The following is a 25,564-nucleotide window of genomic DNA, read 5'->3' on the forward strand; positions in this document are numbered from 1 at the left end:
GATTAAGTTGGCCTCAATAATTATTTAAATGATTAAACATTTGGATTATAGTTATCGCCTTTCGAACCACACACACACACACACACACACATATATTTCTTTGATAATTTGTTCATTAGTGAATAAATGAGTTGGACTAGCAAAAGAAGTAAAAAAGGGAACACCTTCCCAACTGGGCCTCCCTTGCCAAACCAAAATATTTTGGAGGATGCGGATTCAAGAATATTATTTAGTTTGGAAAAGCATTAGACCTAAAAAAGCTCGTGGAGATGATTTTTTTATGGAGGTCTTTGGAGCCAATGGATTATGGAGAAGTATCTAAAGAAACAAATGGTAGTGGATTGGCTTAGAGGAATAATATAAAATCATGAAAATAGGTGTTCCATTGTCTCAATGACATGTATGGATTATTTTCCCTTCTATTAGGCCCCTATACTACTAGTGTAACCCCTTATTGTTATTAGTACAACCCACTTATTATATTGATGTACCCATGTAGTGCCCATATTGTTACTATTGTGCCACATAGAAGCCCAGTATTGTTATTATTTTGCCCTTACATTATTATTGTTAGGTCAGCTCTAATTATGTTATGACCCCTTAGACTCCTATATAGAGAAAGGAGGTCTTTTCATTTGTATCATCCAAGAATTGTTCATTTATGTAATGTAAAGGAGGTTGCCCCCACGAACAGGTTGAATTCTAAGGCGTTGATCTATCTATTCTATCTTTTCTTGAGCTGGTTTCATAACATTTGGTATCAGAGCTTTGGATTCTAGGGTTTCACTGCTCCAATCAGGTCATCGTGGCATTTTCGCTATAACATTTTTTATGTCACGTTTTAGAAGCTAAGAAAAAACTCATTTGAGAAGAAATCGCACTAAATCTTGGGTTCAAATTTCAGAGTTGTTCGCACTATATTTGCGGAGATATGATCTGAGGAAGTTAGTCTTTTTGCAGACTCCTGAATTACATTCCAAATAGGTGACCTAGGGAAAATCGTCATAGCTTTCTCTTTGAGCATTGGATGGAAATTTCGTAAGAAGGTGCAGAAAGAGGATGGACTGTAGTTTCTTCTATATATTTTTCAGAGCCAAAGGTCGAAACAGTGACACGTGGCACTTCATACAAGTTCGTTCTTCTGGAAAGGTCTATAATCAGGTCATCTTGGGAGATTGTGCATAACTCTTTCTTGGAGAATCCAATTTGGATCAGACTGGTGGCATTGGAAAGAGGACGCAGAGGGCTACTATAGGTCGCAATTTCAAAAATTAAAGATTCGAAAGTACAAAGTTACAGTCGTTTCAAGATTGAACTCCTAAAATCAAGAAAAAGCAAGATGAGGAAGTTTGATGGCAAGGATCCGGTAAATTGGATACTTCAGATGGAGCAATATTTTGATCTACATCGTGTACCACTGTTACAAAAGGTATGTATTGCATCTTCATTTTTAGAACCAGATCAATTTTTATGGTATGAAGGGCTTTGTTCTTGTAAACAACTTGTTATGTGGTCAATTTTCACGGAGGAAATGATAGCACATTATGAGGATACAAAGAGCAACACCTTCTTTAGAGCAACACCACAACAATTGGAAAGAGTAAAAGGGCTTTGTGACATAGTGGAAAGAAAAATTATGGAAACCAGGAAGCATACCCCTCACAAATATAAAGATGGAAGTGTTGTTTCTCCCGACCTTCCACAACCTACAAGGGTTACACCACAACAATTGGAAGAAAAAAGAGAAAAAGGGCTTTGTTACAATTGTGATAGCAAATGCACTAAAGGTCATAAGTGTGCTGAGAAGAAATTATTTTACATAGAATATGAAGAGGAGGAAGAAAAGGATCAAGAAACATCAAAAGAAGAGGATATACACCAGGACCCCACCCCAGAGAAAGAAGAAATGAATCAGACCATATCTTGTAAAGCATTGGCAAGAATTACCACTCCTCAAACTATCAAGATAGAAGGACATATCAAGAAGAAAAAGGTGCAAGAAGTGAAAGATCACATCAAGAAAGAAGAAATGAATCCAACCATATCTTGTAATTCATCGATCGAAATTACCACTCCTCAAACTATCAAGATAGAAGGACATATAAAGAAGAAAAATTTTCAGGAAGTGAAAGATCACATCGAGCATCAAGAAATGAATCCGTCCATATATTGTAAAGGATTAGAAGAAATTACCACTCCTCAAACTCTAGAGGTAGAAGGACATATCAAGAAGAAAAAGGTTCAAGTAGAGAAAGATCACATCGAGCATCAACAACTAGTTCTCCAACTTTTAAAGGATAGCACCACTTCGGTGCAAAATCAAACGAAAAAATAGGTATATCAACATCATAGTGAAAAATGTTTTGATGTAGGTGATTAGGTATTTTTACTGCTACATCTCAAGCAAGCTATTTATGAGAAGGAAATGTTGGAAATACTACATGCACTTAAAAAATGGCGACCTTACCGAATGGGAAGACTCTTCAAGGATGAGGATGTGGAAGCATTGTTTTGTGCTATTTCTATTATCCAACCAGATTGGATAAACGAAGCAAGGGATGAATGGAAGAAGGACGAAGAAGTATGGCCACTTATTCAAAAGTTGCAAAAGATCCCAATTCAAACAATATTGCCAGAAATTGAAGAGGAAGGAAAAATCATATTGGAACCTGGAGCAGTCACAGAAACAAGAACCTGACAGCTACGAAATCGATCAATTTCAGAGTATCTCATCAAGTGGAAGAACTTACCCGCTGAAGATTCCACATGGGAGGACAAGAATTTTATACAAAAGCATCAAGAACTACTCAATCGTTGAGGACAACACTTTTTGAAGGAGAGGGGTATGTTAGGCCCCTATACTACTAGTGTAACCCCTTATTGTTATTAGTACAACCCACTTATTATATTGATGTACCCATGTAGTGCCCATATCGTTACTATTGTGCCACATAGAAGCCCACTATTGTTATTATTGTGCCCTTACATTATTATTGTTAGGTCAGCTCTAATTATGTTATGACCCCTTAGAATCCTATATATAGAAAGGAGGTCTTTTCATTTGTATCATCCAAGAATTGTTCATTTATGTAATGTAAAGGAGGTTGCCCCCTCGAAGAGGCTGAATTCTAAGGCGTTGATCTATCTTTTCTATCTTTTCTTGAGTTGGTTTCATAACACCTTCTTATTCAATTGGTTAGAATGGAAGGTGGGAGATGGAAAAAAAGTGATATTGAATAAGGACCCCTTTATAGGAGGGAACTATGTCTATAAGTTTTCAACAGATTTGATTTATTATTTGACTTCCAAAGGATTTGTTTTCTTAAATGATGTTTCTTATATGATAAATGGTTTTAATATTCAAATTTAGACCCGAGATAATATTTGGCTGAAGAGTGGAACTCCTTCATCAAATAGCTAAATTTAAATGGGGTCCACTTGAATGAATCAGAGGACCAATGGTTATGGAGTTGGGACAATACGGTGGGTACAATACAGTGGGTAGGGTTAAAGAAAATTTGGTATGCAATTCTATTGCCTTCTCAATTATGGACTATGATATTAGATGGTGGAACAATAAAATTTGTAATTGGAACATACCAAATAAACTCAAATTTTTTTCCTGGATAGTGCTACAAAAAAAATTATGACCTAGGAAAACGTGCAGAAAGGAGGATTTGTGGGCCCAAACCAATGTTGTCTTTGTAGAAATAAGAATGAATCTATTGATCAGATATTTATTTCCTACCAAATTACTTAGAAAAATTGGCATATGGTGTTGAAGATACTAGGCATTATAGAACATCTTGCACAAATGTCCTTTGTGTAATTTCTTCAATTCTGGGTGGGAAAATTCATATTTAATATTTCTCTTCCTATATTTGTGGCATGGGGTATATGGATTCTAAGGAACAAGATAATCTTAAAAAACACAAACGTAAATATTCTCCATCTCTATGCTAGGATTGTCTATCATTACAATGAATCCTCTTAGTTACAATTCCGAACGAATTTGAGAAGAATAAACTTCCCTTGAATGTCCTAGGAATATCTTATTGGTTTCTTCGAGGGTGGAGCACAAGAAAACTATTATGGAGGGGGAGGCATGATCAAAATGGCAGGAGATAAATCCATACTCTTCTGAGTTGGTCTAGGAATTGGTGCAAATACTAAAGAATAATTAATTACTACTTGGGTTCTTATGTTCATAGCTTCATCAAAGAACATACAAAGTATTCAAATTTTTGGGGACTCCATGTTTGTGATCGATTAGCTAGGAGGAAAAGAAAAAACAAATGTTCATAACCTCGCAACATGGAAGTGGAAAATTGAAGAGAAGAAGAAGGATTTCTAGGTAATCAGTTTCTAGCACATTTATAGAGAGTTAAATTCAACGGTTGGAAGCTTATCAAAAAAACCTCTCCAAATGGAACCTGGAATGATATATTATGAAGAATTCAATGGAACAACCATCCATAATTCTCACACGATCCCTCTAGGTTGATGGTAACTTCCTTTCATCAATCACTTGGCAAGAAGATTTCTTCTTATATCTCTCCATTTATAAGATAGTAGAAACATGGAATATATAACTATTTATAATGTCTAATGTTACATCATCGTTTTTAGTTTTGTCCACTTCTAGATGTTTTCATTCAACATGCAATATTATCATGCGACATTTTTCACTGCAACCTTTTTAGGCATCTTTTATTTATCATATGGGATAGTTTTACTGTCTTTCGATTGTTTTTCTCCAGCAATCATAGTAGTAATTATGGTTTTTTCCATCCAGCTAAAATCTATTTTTATGATGCTTATATAATATCCAATCTGTAAATATAGAGATTATCATTTTTTGTAAGCTTAGAATGCACTTTTTTTATTTTTTTGAATAACATAAAATTATATTTTTTTGCTAAAAGTAAAAGAGAGATGGCCATATTCTTCGTACAAAAGTATGTGTGGGGTGGAGTTTGAATATAAATAATGTCAATGATGACTTAACTTCTAGAAAATATACGGATGGATGGTGGTGCATGAGGTGACCTTTTTGTTCACTTATATAAAATGTATGGATGGATGGCGATGCGCGAGGTGACTTTATTGAACAAAAATTATTGGACCCCTTTTCAAAAGGGAGGGTTATGTAATTGATATGCACTACAATTTAATATTTATTTTGTATCATGCAATCAAATTATTATCTAGGAAGAAATAAATTGGAAGAGAGTTTGAAGGGTTGATTTCAGTTAAATATTCAAAACTATCCCAAATTTGAATTTACTTAGTAAGGTATTGTTTGTTTAGAAGAATTATGTTAGAGTAAATTATCATGAGTAGGTTACATAAAAGTTATAGCCATAAATTCAGTGAGATTTATATTTATAGAAAATGATAAAAAAATATGATTTAGGAAATTATTTTAGTTGATAATTCTTTGAAATTTTAATAGTGATTTTCTTATCTACTAATGCTAAATATCTAGACAAAAGTGGAATAACTTGAGGGTCTGTTTAGTAGCAAAGGGGATTTCATTTCATTGGTTGTGAAAGCTAATGGATAAGGGAATTATAGATTGGGAATTTTTATAGGAATGGCTGTTTTTTGTGCATCTAGTAAGTGGAGTGTGAGAAAAATTAGAACGAATTGTAGGAAGAGTTGGCCTTTATGGATTCGTTGCCTTACCTTGAGGAAGGTCTGTATCAAAAAGAGAAACATTTCAACATGAAGCCTATGGTTGGGTGGAACATCCATCTTCTATATCTAGTTTATCAATAGCTCCAAAGAAGTGTTCTTGAAAATTCCTATGGTTGGGTGGAACATCCATCTTCTATACCTATTTTATCAACAGTTCCAAAGAAGTGTTCTTGAAAATCCCTATGAATTGTGTTGAATTGTGAAGCTTTATGTTATGGTTTACTTTAATTTCTAGTCTATTTAGTTCTATATGGTTATATTAGGCTACATTTATAATTTATTGTTTCATGAATAATTTAATGTTTACATTTGGTTGCATATATGAGTACTTCCCAGGCTATTTTTTATGAGTAGTTAATAATAAAACAGTGAGTTTGATTCCATAGAAAATTGGTGTGAATTTGCGTTGATAATAATACCCCATACCCTCAAGGTGCATAATGGGTATTTGATATATTACAATATGGTATTAGACCTATTATTTACAACAATGGACTACTTGGGCCAAAAGCTAGTTGTATATGAAAAAATTGCAATTTTTATGACTAGCATTTGATGAAATTTATCCATGATAATAACAAAGGGAAAATGTATTTGAAGCTTGGAATGGTGAATTCACTATAATTACTATATTTAAATGTTTCTACAATATTTGATTAACTTATGGAAGTGGAAATAAAAAAATGCCTAAATTTCATAGTTAGCTCTATGGAAATTTTGGGAAAATGTACTTAGTGCGCTAAATGTTTCACAAAATGTCCATAACGAAAAAAGGTTCTATATAGCCATAAGTGTCAATTAATAAGCCCAAATTGGGATTGGGGTAGTCATTATAAGTTCAATTTAGAGAAATATTTTTCATGGAATGGATATTCGAGAAATTCTTTAAATTTTTCAAAATTTTTAGAAGAAAGAGGCTAGTAGCCTTGATTTTATAAAATTGACATACATAACTACCACCATTTGAAAGGAAATGCTATAGACCTAGAATTGAGATGTATATAATAATTTGTGGTATTCACACTTCTTGTAGAGTCAAAACTACAACATCAAAACGTAAAGAATATAATTGTAGAGTATTATTAAAGAGGATATATGGAATATGGGAAAATACATGATATCCATGAAGAAGAACTCAGAGGTATGAATCATTAGGAGAATTTTGATGTCTAAAATGGGCCTCCTAAGAAAAATGTACAACAAAAATAAATTTTATAAGAAGCAATAGCATTCAATCATTAGGGGAATTTTGATGTCTAAAATGGGCCTCTTAAGAAAAATGTACAACAAAATAAAATTTATAAGAAGCAATAGCATTCAAGATGATGATGTCAACAATGGGGGATGATTCACCATTTTTGGAGTAAAAAACTAAAAATAATAAAAAAATAATAAAAGTACTTTCAACTCGTATTTTCAACTTATCTCCCTAGGGTCTTACTCAAATTTTGAGCGGGAGTACTCATTGGATGCAAAATTTAATTCGTCATCCAAGGATTGCCCATGTTGGATACTTTCGATTGACCCTACTACACGAAAAATGATAAATACATGAAAAAATGCGATTGCAATCATGTTTTTCACTTACTTATCCTTTTTTCTTGTAGCAAGGTCCATCAAAAGTATGAAACATAGGTATTCCTTGGATGAGGAATCAAATTATGCATCCAACGAGTGTTTCCGCTCGAAATTTGAGTAAATCCATAGGGAGATAAGTTGAAAATACAAATTGAAAAAATCGTTTTTTTCTTTTTTCCCTCTAAAATTTGATGATGTAATCTAATATTATTTTATTATTTCCAATATTATTTTATAATTTCCTTAGGAGGCCCATTTTAGACCTCAAAATTCCCCTAGTGATTAACATAGAAGACACAAATTGTAACAATCATAGAAAGAGAATGAAGTCATTAGAGATGGTAGAAATTATAAGGAGGTTGAAAAATAAGTACAAGGATGTAGAGGTGACAATGAAAGGATGTTGAAATATCAAGAATAGGAAAAAAAACTAAACAGTTAGCTACTATAGAGCTTATATCATTCGCAAAAAAATAGTGGATAATTTTTAAAGTATAAGGAAGAAGGAAGAATACATAGAAGAGAAAATATCGTGGAAGATATAACCATTCAAGAAGTGCTAACAAATCTCAAATACATCATTAGTCACCAACACAATTAATGAGGAACCCATATTCATCTAAAGAATCATAGAGTATCATAGAAGTGTCCCAGTTAAACTATTGAACGAGAAGGTACGTGTTATGAAACCAGCTCACAAAATGATAGAAAAGGTAGATCGATGACTTAGAAACCAGCCTCTTTGAGGGGGAAACCTCCTTTAAATTACACAAATGAACAATTCTTGGATGATACCAATGAACAATTCTTGGATGATATAAATGAAAAGACCTCCTTTCTATATATAGGAGTCTAAGGGATCATAATATAATCAGAGATGACATAACAATAATAATGTAAGGGCACAATAATAACAGTAGTGGGCTTCTTTGGGGCATACTAATAATATGGGGACTACATGGGCACAACATTATAATAAGGGAGTTGCACTAATAATAATAAGCAGTTACACTAGTAGTATAGGGACCTCACATACCCCTCTCCTTCAAAAGGTGTTGTCCTCAACAATTGAGTAGTTATGGATGCTTCTGTATAAAATTATTGTCCTCCCATATGGAATATTCAGCGGGTAATTTCTTCCACTTGATGAGATACTCTGAAATTGATCAATTTCATAGTTATCAGGTTCTTGTTTTTGTGACTGCTCTAGGTTTCAATATGAATTTTCCTTCCTCGTCAAGTTCTGGAAATATTGTTTGAACTTGTATATTCTCATTATGTAAGGTTGCCATTTCTTACGTGCATGTACTCTTGCCAAAATTTCCTTCTCATAAATAGCTTTGTGTAAATACTCTCCCTTGATTAGATGACTTTCAAAAGCAATGTGTCTTTCCTCTTGCGTTAAAACATCACCACTTCCATTTCCTGATGCATCATATTCCACAATAAAGGTTTTTGTGAGGTCTGACATAGCTAAGGCCGGTGCTTGGCACATTGCCTCTTTAAGATGTTCAAAGGCCTTCGTTTCTTCTAGAGTCCATGAAAATGCATCTTTCTTCAATAATGTTTTTTTCGGAATGTCTTCAATCTTCATTCTTATTTGATGATATCCTGAACAAAGATCAAACTTGGTGAAGTAAATTAATCCATGCAATTCATCCAATACTTCATCAATGACAGGAATGGGAAATTTATCTTTAATAGTGAGTTTTTTGAGCTCTCTATAATCTTTACACATGCGCCATGACTCATCCTTCTTGTGCATCAATACTACTGGAGCAAAGAAAGAACTTTGACTAGGTTGAATTATACCAGCCACTAACATTTCTGCAACCATACGTTCAATTTCACTCTTTTGGGCATAGCGATATCTGTAAGGTCTGATGTTTGGAGGAACACTTCCTAGAATAAAATGAATAGAATGATCATGATCATGAATAGGTGGGAGGCCTTTGGGAGTCTCTAATACCCTAGAATTATTATCCAAGACTTTTTGGAGATCTAGGGAAATAGATGATTTCGATGTGGGAACCTCTAGTGAACATAATTGTGCAATTACGCCTAATTTTTCTTTCTTTAGAAGCTTTGTCAGTCTATTAGAGTTGATAATATTTCCTGTTTCATTGTGATACCCCTTAATTCAACTTCCTTTCCTTCCGAAGAAAATTTCATGAGAAATTCTTGAAAATTAAAAGTTATTGTAGCCATTCGACGCCTAGTACAACGTTAGCACCACGCATTGGAATGGAAAGCACTAGGCTATTCAATACATATTCTCCCATGGATAGCTTGATATTATGGTACTTTCTAAAGAAACTTATGGTTCCTCCACTTGAAGCCATCACTTGACGTTTTGGTGCTAGATATAGGAAGAAATTCAATTCCTTGGTTATCTTACAATGAATAAAATTATGGGTACTACCGAAATCAATCAACACTATTACCTTTTTATTCTTGATATGTCCTTCTATCTTGATAGTTTGAGGAGTCTTAATTCCAGCCAATGCATTACAAGATATGGTCGGATTCATTTCTTCTTTCTCGATGTCATATTTCACTTCTTGAACCTTTTTTTCCTCCTCTTCACAATATATGTAAAATAATTTCTTCTCAGCAAGCTTATGACCTTTAATGTATTTGTTATCACAATTGTGACAAAGCCCTTTTTTTCTTTTTTCTTCCAATTGTTTTGGTGTCAACCTTGTAGGTTGGGGAAGGCTAGGAGAAACAAAACTTCCATCTTTATAGTTGTGAGGGGTAGACTTCCTTGTTGCCATAATTTTTCTTTCCACTTTTCTTGCTAACGTGAATGCCTTCTCTAATGAATCAAGTTCCCAAAGATGAACCTCATGTTGAATGTTATCCTTCAAAGTCCCTATGGAGACATCAATCCTTTGCTTCTATGGAATATGATTTTCCCTTATATTCAATTTCTGAAAGTCCTTATTGTGCTCTGCCATTGAACACTTTTGTTTGAGATTTACCAATTAGCTAAAGAAGGTGTTGTTCTTTTTATCCTCATAATGTGTTATCATTTCCTCCATGAAAATTGACCACGTAACAAGTGGTTTATGAGAAAAAATCTCTTTATACCATAAAATTGATCCAGTTCTAAATATGAAGATGCAATACGTACCTTTTGTAACAGTTGCACCTCATGTAGATCAAAATATTACTCCATCTGTAGTATCCAATTTACCAGATCCTTGCCATCAAACTTCCTCATATCGCCTTTTCTTGATTTTAGGAGCTTGATCTTGAAACTACTATAACTCTGTAATTTTAGATCTCCAAGTTCTGAAATTGCGTCCTGTAGTAGCCCTTTGAGTTCTCTTTCTAACCTTGAAAGTTCGATCAAGATTGGATTATGCAAGGAATAGTTATATCAAATCTCCCACGATGACCTGATTATAGATTGGTTCAGTGGAGCACACTTGTACGAAGTTCCATGGGTCACCGTTTCAACTTTAGGACCTTAAACTGATACAAAGAAAACTACCATCTTTCCTATTTCTGCAACTTCTTACGAAATTTAAATCTGATGCTCAAAGATAAAGTTATGACGATTTTCCCAATGTCACCTGTTTAGGATGTAATTTGGGAGCTTGTAGAAAACATAAATGTCTTGGATTGTATCTCCGAAAATATAGCGAAACAAGATCTGAAATTTGGATCTGAGATTCACCAAAATTACGGCTCAAATGGGTTTTAATTTTAGTGTCTTAACCTTCATAGCAAAACAATTATAGTGAAACTTCCATGATGACCTGTTTGAGATGGAATTCTGAAGTTTTCAAACATCCTAACTTCCTCAAATCATATCTCCTAAATATAGAGAGAAGATCGGAAATTTTGACTCGAGGTGCAGAATGATTTTGGCTCAAATGGGTTTTTGTTTTAGCTACTGAAACTTCGTAGCAAAAACGCTATAGAAAAAATTCCACGATGACCTTTTTGGAGCAGTGAAACCCTAGAATCCAAAGCTCTGATACCAAATGTTATGAAACAAGCTCACAAAAAGATAGAAAAGATAGATCAACGACCTAGAAACTAGCCTCTTCAAGGGGGCAACCTCCTTTACATTACACAAATGAACAATTCTTGGATGATACAAATGACAAGACCTCCTTTCTATATATAGGAGTCTAAGGCATCACGATGGCAGAGTTACCCCCGCTTACACCCACAATATGCATATAAAATGCATCCACACATTTGTCCTAGGTATTTAACTCTCAAAGGAGTTAAATCTTCAACCATCAATGGTAAAGGCCCTATTAATCAATTTCTTTATATTGGAACTCAATCACCCCACTTAAATCTCTTATCAGTTCTTTAAACCTCCTCATACCCTTCATTATACCTTTATTAAAGCCTTCCTCAATCTCTCTTATCGGGACTGTTAAAACCCTTCATAACCATTATACAACCCTTTAAGCTTGCAGATATATATATATATATATAACTTTTCCCTTTCCCTCACCTTGGTTAATATATAATTATTGTATAAAAGCTTCTATCAGTGCTCTTTTCCTTTACAAACCATTTACAAAGGAAAAACCCATTTACAAAGGAAAACCCCGCAAACATACCTTTTGCCTTTGTACGACCTGTACACACTTTTCGAGATTATCTTTATTGCAATTGGGGTATCACTTCTCCTCAGCACACAGCATACTCCTTCTACTTCCCTCATATGCGGTTATATCATTTTCCGGAATACACCGGAAAACAAAGGAAAACCCGCTTCGAACCCTTGAGCCGGGCTTCAAAAGTTATAAGCCCGCGTTCACAAATATCGTCTGGTCCACTCCTTTCGATCCTTCTATTGCGCTACTCCGATCTTTTCCTTCTCCAATCACTGAAACCTTTTACCTCTGATCTTCGCTTATCGGCTATCGGCACATTTCTTCATCGCAATATCGCAAGTTGGAGGTTTTCAAGGCTCGATGTTAAAACACTTAAACGCTTCGATGCGATCAGGCTCTCAGACTCGATAGGATTATAAATTTTCCTTTATAAAATTTTGGATCTGGTTATGTCGCAATATCGGAGTTCAATAGTTCAATAGGCCCAGTTCCTCTCCACTGAAATGATGCAATGTGATAGTCTTTCGTTGATGCGACTTAATCCTAGCCATTGATATTAAAGATCCAACGGCTGCTGTGCAACCATACTTCACTTCTCCATTTGACTTGTTTACTTAGATTTTATGCTGTTTTTAGTGGTTGCGATGGTTCCTAGGTTTCTTCAAAAGGTTTTGGACCTTCGCTATTCCGCTGCGCACTATCTCTTCTGAGCTTAAACTCTACACTCTCCTTTGATCTCTGTTTTTGCAGAGCTCTACCTTGGCTTCTAATGGATTCAATGATCCATCGTGATCCTCTGTATCATTTTCTCCCTCTGCGTGTTCTGCAGAACTCTACCTGCAACCCCCTATTACAGAACCTACGAATTCACATATAAATCAACACTCGAAACATGCTTTCCAACTCAGAATTGAGTTGATTATATTAATAAATATAAAAAATGATTACAGAATGAGATCTTTGTGTCTCACATAGGCCTGATCTTCAACTACCAGTGGCCTCCACCTCTACCTTGCTCATAGGCTTACATTTATACTAGAAAGCTTTATTTAACTAATTCTGGTTCCATTCCTAAACCTATTGAGTTGACCCCTAAATCCTCTCTGTCCTCTATGTCCACTCTAATCTCCATTTAATTCCTAAGAGCTCTCCTTATTTCCTCGAATCATGGAACTATTTTAAGAGTCCTAATTGACTTTTAACTCTTTTGTCATTAATAACCACTCATGTTCTCATTTATTCGAGAGCATTTACAAACATCTCATGTTATCTAATTAAATCACTTAAAAGCCTAAATATTACATTACCTTGAGACTTAGGAAACTAATTTCCCTAAAACACATTACCCCACTATGTCTACTTAATTACAATGATTTTCTCTTGTGTTGAATGCTCTTGCATCAGACTCCCAAAGTAGAAAATATTCATGATCTCCTAATCATGTGTCTTCTGGTCTTTGTCTTCCTAGATCCCATACTTTGTTTTGTAACTATCCAAATGTCTTGTTCCTTTGCTGTTGCTATACTTCTGCTGTCTTATATTCCTTCTTCTTCTCTTTGTCAATCAGGTTCAAAATCTGATTGATTTTTCTTCTCGCTGCTACCATTTCCCTCCATATGGACTGATTCATCATTAACTGCCATAACTCTTCGATCTCCATCTCTAGTATATCTTTGGGCTGGTCCATATTCTGCCATTCATTGTTACCTCTTTCTCTCTGCTTCAGGTTGTTGCTGTTGTCTACTAACTCTTCAAATTGCTGTTTATTTTCTTCTATCTTTGCTCTTGCTATCATTGTAGACATTGCTCTTGCTCTGGCTATCATTGTAGACATTGCCTCCACCCAAACTTCCTGAATATCTTTAAGGATATCTCCCTCTACAACATCTAATTTCTGCATTGAATTATGAATTTCCAGCATTCTCTCCAGTAATTGAACATTTTGGTTCCATGGATTAAATACTTCCACAGAATCTCCTTCTTTCATTTTTCTTTGTCTGCTCACTTGTAACCAGTTTCCTCCAGCATCTGAAACTAAACCTGCACTCACAAAACATTTGTTAAAATAAAAAACATAAGGCTTTTGTGCCTTATCTTCCTTTGGCAACAATTCAGTTTGCTGCTCTGTTTCTTTCACCTCTGTCAGCACATTAGTATGTTGTTTTGAATTCTCAACAGAATTCATGAGACTGTCAGCTAGTCTCTTCTCCATACCATCTTCTTCAATGATATCTCTCTGCTTTTGTTCACAGTAGTGAACTTCTTCTTCCTTAGCCTGCTGCTGGTTAACTCTTCTTTGAAATTGTTTGATTCTTACTACCTCCCTTTCATCCTTACCCTCTTGTTCTTTAAGAACCTCCATATCATCTTCAAAAAATATGTGTCCTTCCCTAGTGACATTCATTGGGTCATTTCTTTGGGGCAACATTTCTTCAGTCTTCATTGGAATAAGACTGCCATATTCTTCCTCTATGACAGCTCTAACATGTTGTTTCCTACTCCCAGGTGACTCTTTTGTCTCCTTCTGGTTCTGAGATATTTCCATCTCAATCTTGATCTGAACAGATTTCAGATTCTACTCCTTCTCTCTGACAAACTCTAAAGTTTGTTCATCTTCCTGTGATGTACCTACAATCATCCATAAATTATTAATTTTAAAATCATAAGACCTGGCGGTCTTACTCGACTCTTCAGTCATCACATTTCCTTGTTGCTCTGAATGTTCTACGTGATTCAGCTCCTCGGGCTCAACTTCATCTCCTTCCTTCACAAGGAATGGTTCTTATCTTGTAAGAGCTCCAATGATTAATTTGTCAATGAGTTCTTTCTGCTGTAAAAACTCAATAGTTTCCTCATTTGAGAGGTCTTCTTCATCATACTCTGTTGTTGTAGAGTACCTTTTATCCCCCAAAACACATTGCTCCTTATGCTTCAGTTCAACAGCTCTATTCAGATTCACTTCAGAGTCTTCATCTTCTGTAAGATACTCCTCCATGCTTTCGATAGCTTCACAAGACTGTCCATCCTCTCTTATGCATCCCGCAAGCACACAAAAACTATTAGGTTCAAAAAAAAAAGGCTTGATGGCCTTATACATCAGCTCTTAATCTTCAGTCAGCATCTCCTCATGTTGTTTTGAACTATCCCAATAGTCCCAATAAACAAAACCACAAAGAAACTTTTATTTAAAATAGTAATGTTTGATAAACCAGCTAGGGTGATGGTAGCTTATCTCTGAGAAGAGATGTGGTGGCTACATGCCTCTAAACTGTAAAGGCTACATTGTGGCGGACCATCTGTCCTTTTACAAAATGTGACTTGTTACTTATAGTATTTTTTAGTTACAATACCACGGGTCAATTCCATGGGTGAATGAATACCATGGGTGGATTTTACAATACCACGGGCGGATGCCATTTACAATACCATGGGTAAATTCCATGGGTCGATGAATAATATGGGTGGATGAGTACCATAGGTTGATGCCATTTTCCATTCGGATTAGTGTAACAGGGAAGATTTTCAATTTTTGAGCATCTGTTATATAATCATACCTCTGACACACAATGTCAAATTCAAAAAGGAACATGTCAAGATCTTCCGAAGTAAGCCCATGAAAACTAGGTAAAGTTGTTAAAGGAATGGGCTTTGTTGGTGCGCCACTCCCAAGATCCCTAATTGGAAAGTCAATAGTGGAGGTTGTAGGTGCCATGAATATCCTCCAACACTCACAATTTCAAATTCAAACGGGAACATGTCGGGATCTTCTAAGGTAAGCCCATGAAAACTGGGTAAATCTATTAAAGGAATGGGCTTTGTTGGTGCGCAAGTCCCAAGATCCCCAATCGGGAAGTCAATAGTGGAGGTTGTAGGTGCCATGAATATCCTCCAATACTCACTAGGGATTTCAGCAGGTTCTATAGGAAATGATGGAAGGACTCTTATCACAGGGGTTTGAGTTTCTTTAACAACACTCCCTCTATCCCTTTGTGATAGAAGTGCCCCTACAACTTCTTTCTCTCTGTCACAGTGGCTTGACCCTTCAGGCCCCTTCTCTGCAACTTCTTCTTCCCTACTAGTATGGGTTGGTCCCTTGGATCTTCTGCTTGCAACTTCTTCTCCTTTTGTTACCAGCAACTGTACCCATTCATCAGGTATACGGTTGCTTGTCTCTTTAGCTGCTAGAAGGGTTTGATGTATCAAATAAACAAGGGATGCTGTGGACAGCACTTGCTGATCTACAAATTTTCCTTCAGATCTCATCCACGCACCCGGCCTCACAACAGCACGAGAAGATGCCTCTGATTCAGCTTTTGCAATGATTTTCTAGATATAATTATTCTTTCCCAAATCCCGTCCTCCCTTCTTTGGGGCTCTTCCTTTGCCCCTTTTATTCGAATCTATGTTCATGCAAATTGGTGTAGTGAAAATGTCGATATTCGGTCACAATGCTCAGGACCTGGAGTAGGGTGTCAAAAGACCATTCCCTCCTAAGGACGAGAGATCAAAAATATTTTTTAAACAATAGAAAAGAAAACAACTAAAGAAAAAGGAACCTAGGGTTCAGGGTCTGGAGCAGGGTGTCAAAAGACCCTTCGCTCCCCAGGACAAGAAACCAAACAAGAAAAGAATAAGCATACAAGAAAATATAAATCTTGGGACCTGGAGCAGGGTGTCAAAGGACCATTCCCGCCCTAAGATGAGAGATTTGGTTCTGATAATTCAGGAAAATCCAAAACAACTAATAGAACAAACCTCACAGCCCAAAAACAATAAAAGAAAGAAAAATCAAAATACTATGCTCAAAACTTAGACTAGGGTAGCACTTCCCTCCCTAAGACGAGAGGTTGACCCTTTGGTCAATACAGATCATGTCTTGCACCTTGTTAGCCTTCCCAAGCAATGACACCAAAATGTTGGTGTCCAAGTATGAACAAATTATTCAACCCCGTTTCCTACATTAATTCACCAATCTGGGTGTGTACACTTTTCAAGGTAATGCGGAAGGTCTATGCAGGAGCAAGGTTACAATCTTGCATCAACCAAGGGTTCATGACTAAGAGATTAAAGCATCGATATAACAGTAATAGAAATTAAATTGCAGAACTTAAAAAGACATTCACAACAATCTATGGAAATATGTAACAACAATAAGAAAATAAATGCAGCAATTAAACAACATACATAAAACGAAGACATACAACACTTGATCAGAAGAGCAGGCCCAGCTCTCTAATCAGGGTTGCGTTAACTCACAACGAAATATAAAACATTAAGGTACTTATACTTTATTAATCTGTAGAAGAGTTGTTACAATACATATCTCTGCGCAGCTAACCCTTCACACAGGAATGAAACCTCTTTTATACAATACAGGGGTAATAACATCTTCCCCAAAACTTGGCAACTAAATGCGCCAAAATATACAACAGTTCAGAACAACATTAGTGCCGAGAAAGCGAGAATAGAAATGATCCAAAATGGATTAAAACAACTGTGAGTTGGTTATGCTGTTTCAGCATTGCTGAACAACTATTGTGAGTCACGAAATTGCTACTACACGCGGTGAGATCAACACCTATTCCTTGGAATCTGTGGACATAACAAGTTTTAGTTGTTCGCATCGGAAAAACCTTCATGACTGTACCTCATTCATTAAATATTCCAAGAGATAGAGAAAGGGGTTTACCTCATAGGTTTATCATAATAAATGTATGTTAATGAGTGTAAAAAGGATAAAAGGATGGGTAGAAATGTAAGGAAAAGTTAAGCAGATTTGGTGCCCCACAGATGCCACTTGGCATGTGATTTGGTAGCCACATGGGTGCCACATGGTAGGTTGGATGACATGGCATACTCTGATTGGTAAAGACATTAATCGACCACATATTTTGATTCAGAAGCTAGATTGGAGCAAAATTTATAACATTATAAAGGTCTCAATGAGATGGATGTAGTGGTGTTATCCATTTTAAGTTTTGAGGAAGTCGAAAAAGGTTGAAATTGTTTAACCCCATTTCCATTACTAGACCTTGGAGATTAAGTTAGCATAGTAATTGGATCTTTCTAATCTTAATTAGGGTAGGGGTTAACAAGAGAATTGTTACAAAAGTATATATAGTTTGTATACTAGAGAAGAAGGCCATGCATTTAAGAATAGAGTCACAAGGTAGTTAAAGGTCCAATGCACCCACTCAACTGATGAAGAATTAACATCAAGATAGAGGATATAATGAGGAAGGCATTCACATCTAATTTTAAATATTTTTATGCAAATAATAATAGTAATACAAATAATGATAATCTGCATTGAAAATGATACAAAATATAGGTGGATGGGAATGTAAAATCCTAGTTTTGATCCTTGGTCCAATATTGAATATGTACTGAATGAATGGAATTTACATTGTAGTCTAACATTGATTAATAATAAAAGACATCACCAACTACAAAAGAGAGTGAGAAAAATAATGAGGGATATGAATCCACAAGAGGGTAAAGGCAAGGGGGATTAAGTAGGCTAAGAAAATGGTCTTCGTAAGTGATTTAACACAAGTTGTTTGTAACCTTATTGACGTATCTTTATTATTAGAATTTTTTTTTCTTAATTGATATTTGTGAAGGTTAGTTCAAAAGGTAGGCACATGGGTTCTTATAAGGATACATGACGCTTTCATGTGATGCTACTTAAGATTTTCCTTTTTTCAAGAAAAAAACATTATGTAGAAAAGAATTGGAAGAGAGTTCAAAGGTTGGGTTACACTGAAGTTGGTGTAGGTCACAATCTCATAAGAGTACGTATATAGGCTTTATAATATTATAAACCTGTCACAACCACATTAGTAAATGTGGTTGATATATGTCAATAAGAATATATTAACCACATTTATAATTATGAGATGTATGGTAGGGATTTAACAATATTATTAAACCCAATATTATAAACCCTAACATTATAAACCCTATATATTAAATCGTAATATATATAAACCTTAATATATTAAACCCTAATATTTTTAAACCCTATATATTAAACACTATATATTATAAACCAAATATTATAAACAATAATATTAAGCCCAATATTATAAACCTTAATATTAAAAATCCTATATTATAAACTCAATATTAAACCCAATATTATAAACTCTAATACTAAATTGAGTATTATAAACCATATATATTATAAGTTGTATATTATAAACCCAGAATATATATAAACCCTAAAATTAAACCCAATACTAACAACTCCAATATTAAAATTCATTTATATAATATTTATTGTTTATATAACGTTTGGTTTGTGATATTATAATATATAATATTTGATTTATATATTATAATATAAATCATATATAATGTTTGGTTTATATATTATAGTGTTATATAATATAGAATAGTTGACCAGAATCAAACCTGGTCAGTGCTATGTTTACCATATTTATCAATAGTCAATGTGGTGACATAGTCAAACAAAGTCAATATTTCTAGAGTGAACATGGACAACCATAGTCAACCATGTTCAATTATAATAAAAAAATCATTAACCATATTGAAAACGTAATCAATGATTTTTAATAATGGTCTCACTTTGTCAACCATATTCTAACCATGGTCAATCATCATTAACTATGGTCACCATGGTTGACTATGATTGACCATAGTTCACTATGGTCACCATCAACAACCATTGTCAACCATATTTAACTCTATTAAGAATGGTTGACCTACAACAACCATGGTCATTCATGTTGAACCATGGGAAATTTAGGTCAACCAAGGTTAATCGTGGTCATATTTGGTTAACTATAGTCACCATAATCAACCTTTAAAAACCATGGTAACCCATCCTCAACATGGCCAACCATTGTTAATATGGTAAACTATGGAAAACCTAGTCCACCATGGTAAAACATGGTCAATCGTAGCCTACCATTATCAATATAGAAAACCATAACCTATGATAGAAAACTATGGTCAACCATGTTTAAATTAGTCAAACCATATTCACCCATGGTGAACTTGGTCACCCCATGTGAAAAATGTTGCAATGTGACAAACATTGTCGCATTGTGATAAGCATTGTTGCAATGTCACAGTATCCCATTGTGACATAAATTTATTGAATGTCATAATGTGACAAACAATCTCCCAATGTTACATTACATTTTAATTTATCCAGCATCACAATGTGACATTACAAAATTAGTAACCATATTTACTAATGTGGTTGACTATGTTTAATAATGATTGACTATGCTTGATGCTCAATGCTCTTCAACTTCGGTCAAACATAATTTTCTATTAATATTATTGATCAATATTAATAGTCAAACATAGTCAAACAAAATTAACCTTTATAGACTATGTTTAAATATTTGACCATGATCATACTTGGTCAACCCTATGTTTACCATTTAACGAAAGTCAAAAGTCACTCACAGTTGTCCTTTGTCAATATAACTTGACAATATTCAATTATAGTCAACCAAGGTCACCAAAGTCAAACATTGTCAATATTAGTCAACTAAGGTCATCCTTGGTCAATCACAATCAAGATTAAAATATGTTTAATAATATTAATATCAATAAATTTGACTAATAATATTAATAATAATATTAATATTAAGGTTGTGTATTTATTATTATTATTATTATAAGATTGAATATAATATTTAATAGTTGACAATAATCAAATTTGATCAATGATGCAATGAAGCATTATGAAATTAGTTAACCATATTTACTAATGTGATTGACTATGTTCGACTCTAGTTTAGAGTCAACAATATTAAAATTTGGTCAAACCTAATCGCCTATGAATATTATTTATTAGTATTAATAATCAAACATATTGTGATGTTGGAATGATACATAAATCTATTTGACGTTGCAATGTGATAAACATTGTGGCAATGTTACACAACATTGTAGTTTTTCCAACATTGCAATTCGATATTATAAATTTATTCAAACACATTTACTAATGTGGTTGTGCATGTCGTTGGTATACCTGGATCAATGTATATCAACCACATTTACTAATGTCATTGTGCTAGGGTTTATAACATTGCAGTTTATAACATTGGATTTTATAATATTAGGTTTATAATAGTAGGGTTTTTAATATCAGGGTTTATAATATAGGGTTATATTTTGGGTTTATAATATATACGATTTTTAATATATTAGGTTTATAATATAGGGTTTTTATTATTAGCATTTAGTGTATAGGGTTTATAATATTGAGTTTAATATCAAGGTGTAGAATATTGGGTTTATAACATAGTGTTTTAATATTAGGGTTAAATTCCTACCATACACCTAATAATTATTATCGTGTTTTCCAACTTTGTGTAGTTATGGTTAGAACATTATGACATGGTGAAACAATAAAGGGGAATGTTTGGAGTGACATCATGCATGATCAGTTGAAGGTTGGTTGGAATGGCATAACACGATAAATGCATCCATCTAAACAACTAAGTTGATGAGTTCGAACAATATTTACATCATCCTAAATAAGCATTTCATGAGTTAGGACAATACAACATGTTTAATGTGATAGCATAAACAAGGAATGTACAATTAGTTAATTTTGTGTGATGCAATGGGTGTGTCAAATCAAGTGGAGAAGGGAGATAACTAAAGAGATGTTAGGGATGTATCTTAAAGAACAGAATGCAGTGCAGGAGGTTGGAACATTCGATCAAGATACAAAGTTGTGGTCATGCCTACCTATTGATGTCTGTAGCTATGGTCGGTATTCATATTATATATTTATAATTGATGTACATGGAAAGCATGATCTTCATGCTCAAAATTACTTTTATTGATTAAAGATCATATTTAAATTTATTTGAATCCCTAAGTCTCCAAGTTGGCCCTCCTATGATCAAATCGTCCGACCCAAGGGTTGTGTCCCCTAACATAGACAAAAAACAATAAATTGGCATGTTCGCTCACCTCCAAAGTAAATTATATGACACACAAAGATAAAAAAATAGTCCCTGCATACATAAAAGAAATTTTTAGGATACGAATTGGTGAAGGAGTTCATTGGATTACAAAAATATTTATGTGAAGGACAAGAACGCTCAAATTGTGACATTTTCTCTGACAGAGATCCGAGTTATGTGTTAGACCCGTGGTAGAAATATGAAACTGTGACATTGTTTATGGCAGATATTCAAGTTCTTTATTGGGCTTGTGGTGTCCTAGAAGGATGAAACTATGTTATTACACAGTGTAAAGAGGTATGTTGTGACTATGTTGACCTAGAGCCTAGATCCTATATCTGATGTCTCTTGTGTATTGTGCATTATGATCTTGGTTTTCATGTTTATGTTATGATTTGATTTTTTGAAGTGTAATTATTTGATGAATAAGAAAGATTAAAATAAGAACTAATAACTTGTAAATAGTTATCAGAAGTTTTGAAATAGTAATGTTACACATTGTACTTGGTTTCTCAACATGGTATTAGAGCTAAAGTGGAGGAAGGAAGATCACGACCTATTTGGAGACATCTCTCTCACTATCAACGCTAATGAAGGAAGCTTGAAGATCACTCTCTTGAATATCTCTTGAAGACATCATTATAATAAATCTCATTCCATTAAATATGTCCTTGAATATATTTTTGTAGAAAGTTTATCTCTCTCTCAAGTAAGTACTCTTTTATTCTCTATATATAATACTAAAATGACATCTATTTGCAAGGAAGGAAACAAACTTGATGGAGGATCTAACTTCAAAGCATGGAAAAAGAGAATTGACCTTGTCCTAGAAGAACATGAAGTGTTTCCATATGTCCAAGGAAAAATTTCTAAACTAGATGATGATGATGATGACAATGTGAAAGCAAGGTTTAGAAAGGGTGAAATAAAGGATCAAAGAATCTTATTTGAATCTATTAAGGATCATTTGATTCCATTTGTTTCAAAATTAGCTTCATCAAAAGTAGTATATGATACTCTTGTGAAATTGTTCTCAATCAACAACATTGGTCAAATGATATCTTTCAGAAATCAACATCCTGATGCAAAAATGTCAATAAATCATCCTGGGGCCTCCTACTTCATGAGAATTACTCACATTAGAGATAAATTGCAAAGTATGGGTGAATTCATTTCTAAATCTAAATTAATCACTACTGCTCTAAATGGCATACCATATTTATAGGATTCATTTGCAGTTGGCATGTGTGCTAAAAAGCATACTCTGAGCTTTGAAGAATTATTGACTAATCACACCAAAGAAGAATCTATACGTTTGCTAAAGGAAAGCTCCAAACACAAGATGAAGGAGATTCTCAGTCTTTTGTTGCAATATATAGAAGGAATAATTTTAAGAAGAAGTTTAGTTCTCAAAATAAGAATGTAGGTAGAAGATCCCATTTGTGAGGAAAGAAAGACTTGTACAAAATCCAATGTTATGGATGTCACAAATTTGGACATTACACAAATAATTATCCTAAAGCATCAAACTATATGAAGAGAAAGGATAATGATGAAGATGGGCATCCTAATGAGAAGAAGAAATTCAAGATTGATGCTTCAAAGGTTTTAACATATGACATTAAAGACTTATATTACGAGGATTACTTCATGTAGCCTAGTAGCAAGAAGTAGATGAATGGGTCCCTCACATTAAAATTATAAGTTTTTTAGAACCCTTCTAAAAAATATTTAATAGTCCTTAGAAAAATGGATTTCTTGATAAGAAAGCTCTATGGTCTATGGATAAAAACCTTAGAATTTAGACCTAGTTCAATCTTTCCACTGAAGAAAATAAACCATAGTCGCTTGGAAGAAAGAGATGACATGATGATGATGACGTGGATAAAGTCAATGAAGTTTTTGATGAATGAAAGAAGATCAAGATTCTCAAAATATAAGTATTTAATATCTCTTGTTTGATTCTTTGTATTAGTGTTATTTTAGTAGTAGATAGTCTCTCGGATTTTAGACATCTGTGGTTTATATATTTTGAGTTAGTTTCCAGAGAACACACAATAATAACCATATTCGACAATGTTTTAAATCCCAACAGGGATTCATCATCAGGACTATTTTTGAATGATGATAGTATAAGAGCTAAATGAGAGGTTTAAATAGTTATGAGGTGAGTTGATTTAAGGAATATATGAAGGTTGGTTGTTTCAATAATATTTATTATTATCCACATTTTAAATCTTTTACTATAATTATTAAGTTTTTTATTGTAGTTTTTAATAATTATTATAATTTTTGAAGAGTCAATAATTTATAAGTTAATTAATTAATTAAAAATATTAAAAAACTATATATTATAAAATCTAATTATTAAGAGAATTAGTGAGTTGATTGATTAATATAACTTCACAATTCAATACTAATCCTTAATCTTAATCTAAATATAAATATAAATAACTCTTAATATAAATTAATAATACTACTAATAATTAATAGTAATAATTAATAATAATAATCATTATTATAAATATTTACTACCAAATGCTAATTCTTATTAATAGTTTAATTGATTAATAGACCTTGTAATTAAGTACTAGTTATTTATAAATAATAATTGTTTATTAGTACTTAATTACAAGGTCTATTAATCAATTAAATTGTTAATAAGAATTAGCATTTGGTAGTAAATATTTATAATAATGATTACTATTATTAATTATTAATATTAATTATTAGTATTATTATTAATTTATATTAAGAGTTATTTATATTTAGATTAAGATTAAGGATTAGTATTTAATTGTGAAGTTCTATTAATCAACTGACTAATTCTCTTAATAATTAGATTTAATAATAAATAGTTTTTTAATATTTTTAATTAATTAATTAACTTCTAAATTATTAACTCTTCAAAAATTATTAAAAATTACAATAAAAAACTTAATAATTACAATATAAACTTTAAAATGTGGATAATAATAAATATTATTAAAACAGACAACCTTCATCTCTTCCTTAAATCAACTCACCTCATAACTATTTAAACCTCTCATTTAGCTCTTCTACTACCAGCATTCAAAAATAGTCCTGATGATGGATCCCTGTTGGGATTTGAAACATTGAGGAATATGGTTATCACTTTGGGTTCTTCGAAAACCAACTCAAAAGATAGTCTCTTGCTTATATTTTGTGTTTAGTAATAATTATTCTTCCACAACCTCCTAGTGAGGACTGTAGGCATATAGTGAAATCTATGGTTAGAGGAATTGAAAGAATGAAGTAAAGGATTTTTTTTCCATAATTTCTATATTGTACGAGATAAAACCCTAGTTCAAAGGGAGCAAATTGTTTGAAGTATGCCAAAAAAAATTCAAGATCCAAGCATGTAGGAGATAGTTGATATGTTGATGAAGCCTCTTTCTAAAGAGAATTTTGATATACCTCTGTTACGGAAATAAGTCCCTGAGGGCTTTGGGTCAGAACCCCAACAGAGCAAGAGTAATCTATAGAAAGAAACACACATACAACTCAGGCAACATGCTTAAATAAACAAACTATGTGAGGATGAACATACTTGGATGTCCTTCATTTGGGTAGTTCCAGTTAGGGTTCAAACCCTCTACAATACCTGATGATCTTCGAATATGAAAATCAACCAATTCGAATACACATAACACCATATAGATAAAGCATCTTAATGAAATCAACTTTATATCATATAAGTAAATGGTTAGTTATACA

General features: G+C 33.5%; 1 pseudogene; it reads right to left on the reverse strand.

Annotated features, from left to right (window-relative positions):
- The window catches only part of LOC149236985 (expansin-like A3), a 31,498-nt pseudogene extending 17,086 nt beyond the window's left edge, over positions 1-14,412 (reverse strand).
- Between the last annotated feature and the right edge of the window lie 11,152 nt (positions 14,413-25,564).

This window comes from Pinus tabuliformis, chromosome 8 (assembly GCF_031772625.1).
Source record: "Pinus tabuliformis cultivar Carrire ecotype Pingquan chromosome 8, CPIR1, whole genome shotgun sequence".
NCBI classification, from domain to species: domain Eukaryota; kingdom Viridiplantae; phylum Streptophyta; class Pinopsida; order Pinales; family Pinaceae; genus Pinus; species Pinus tabuliformis.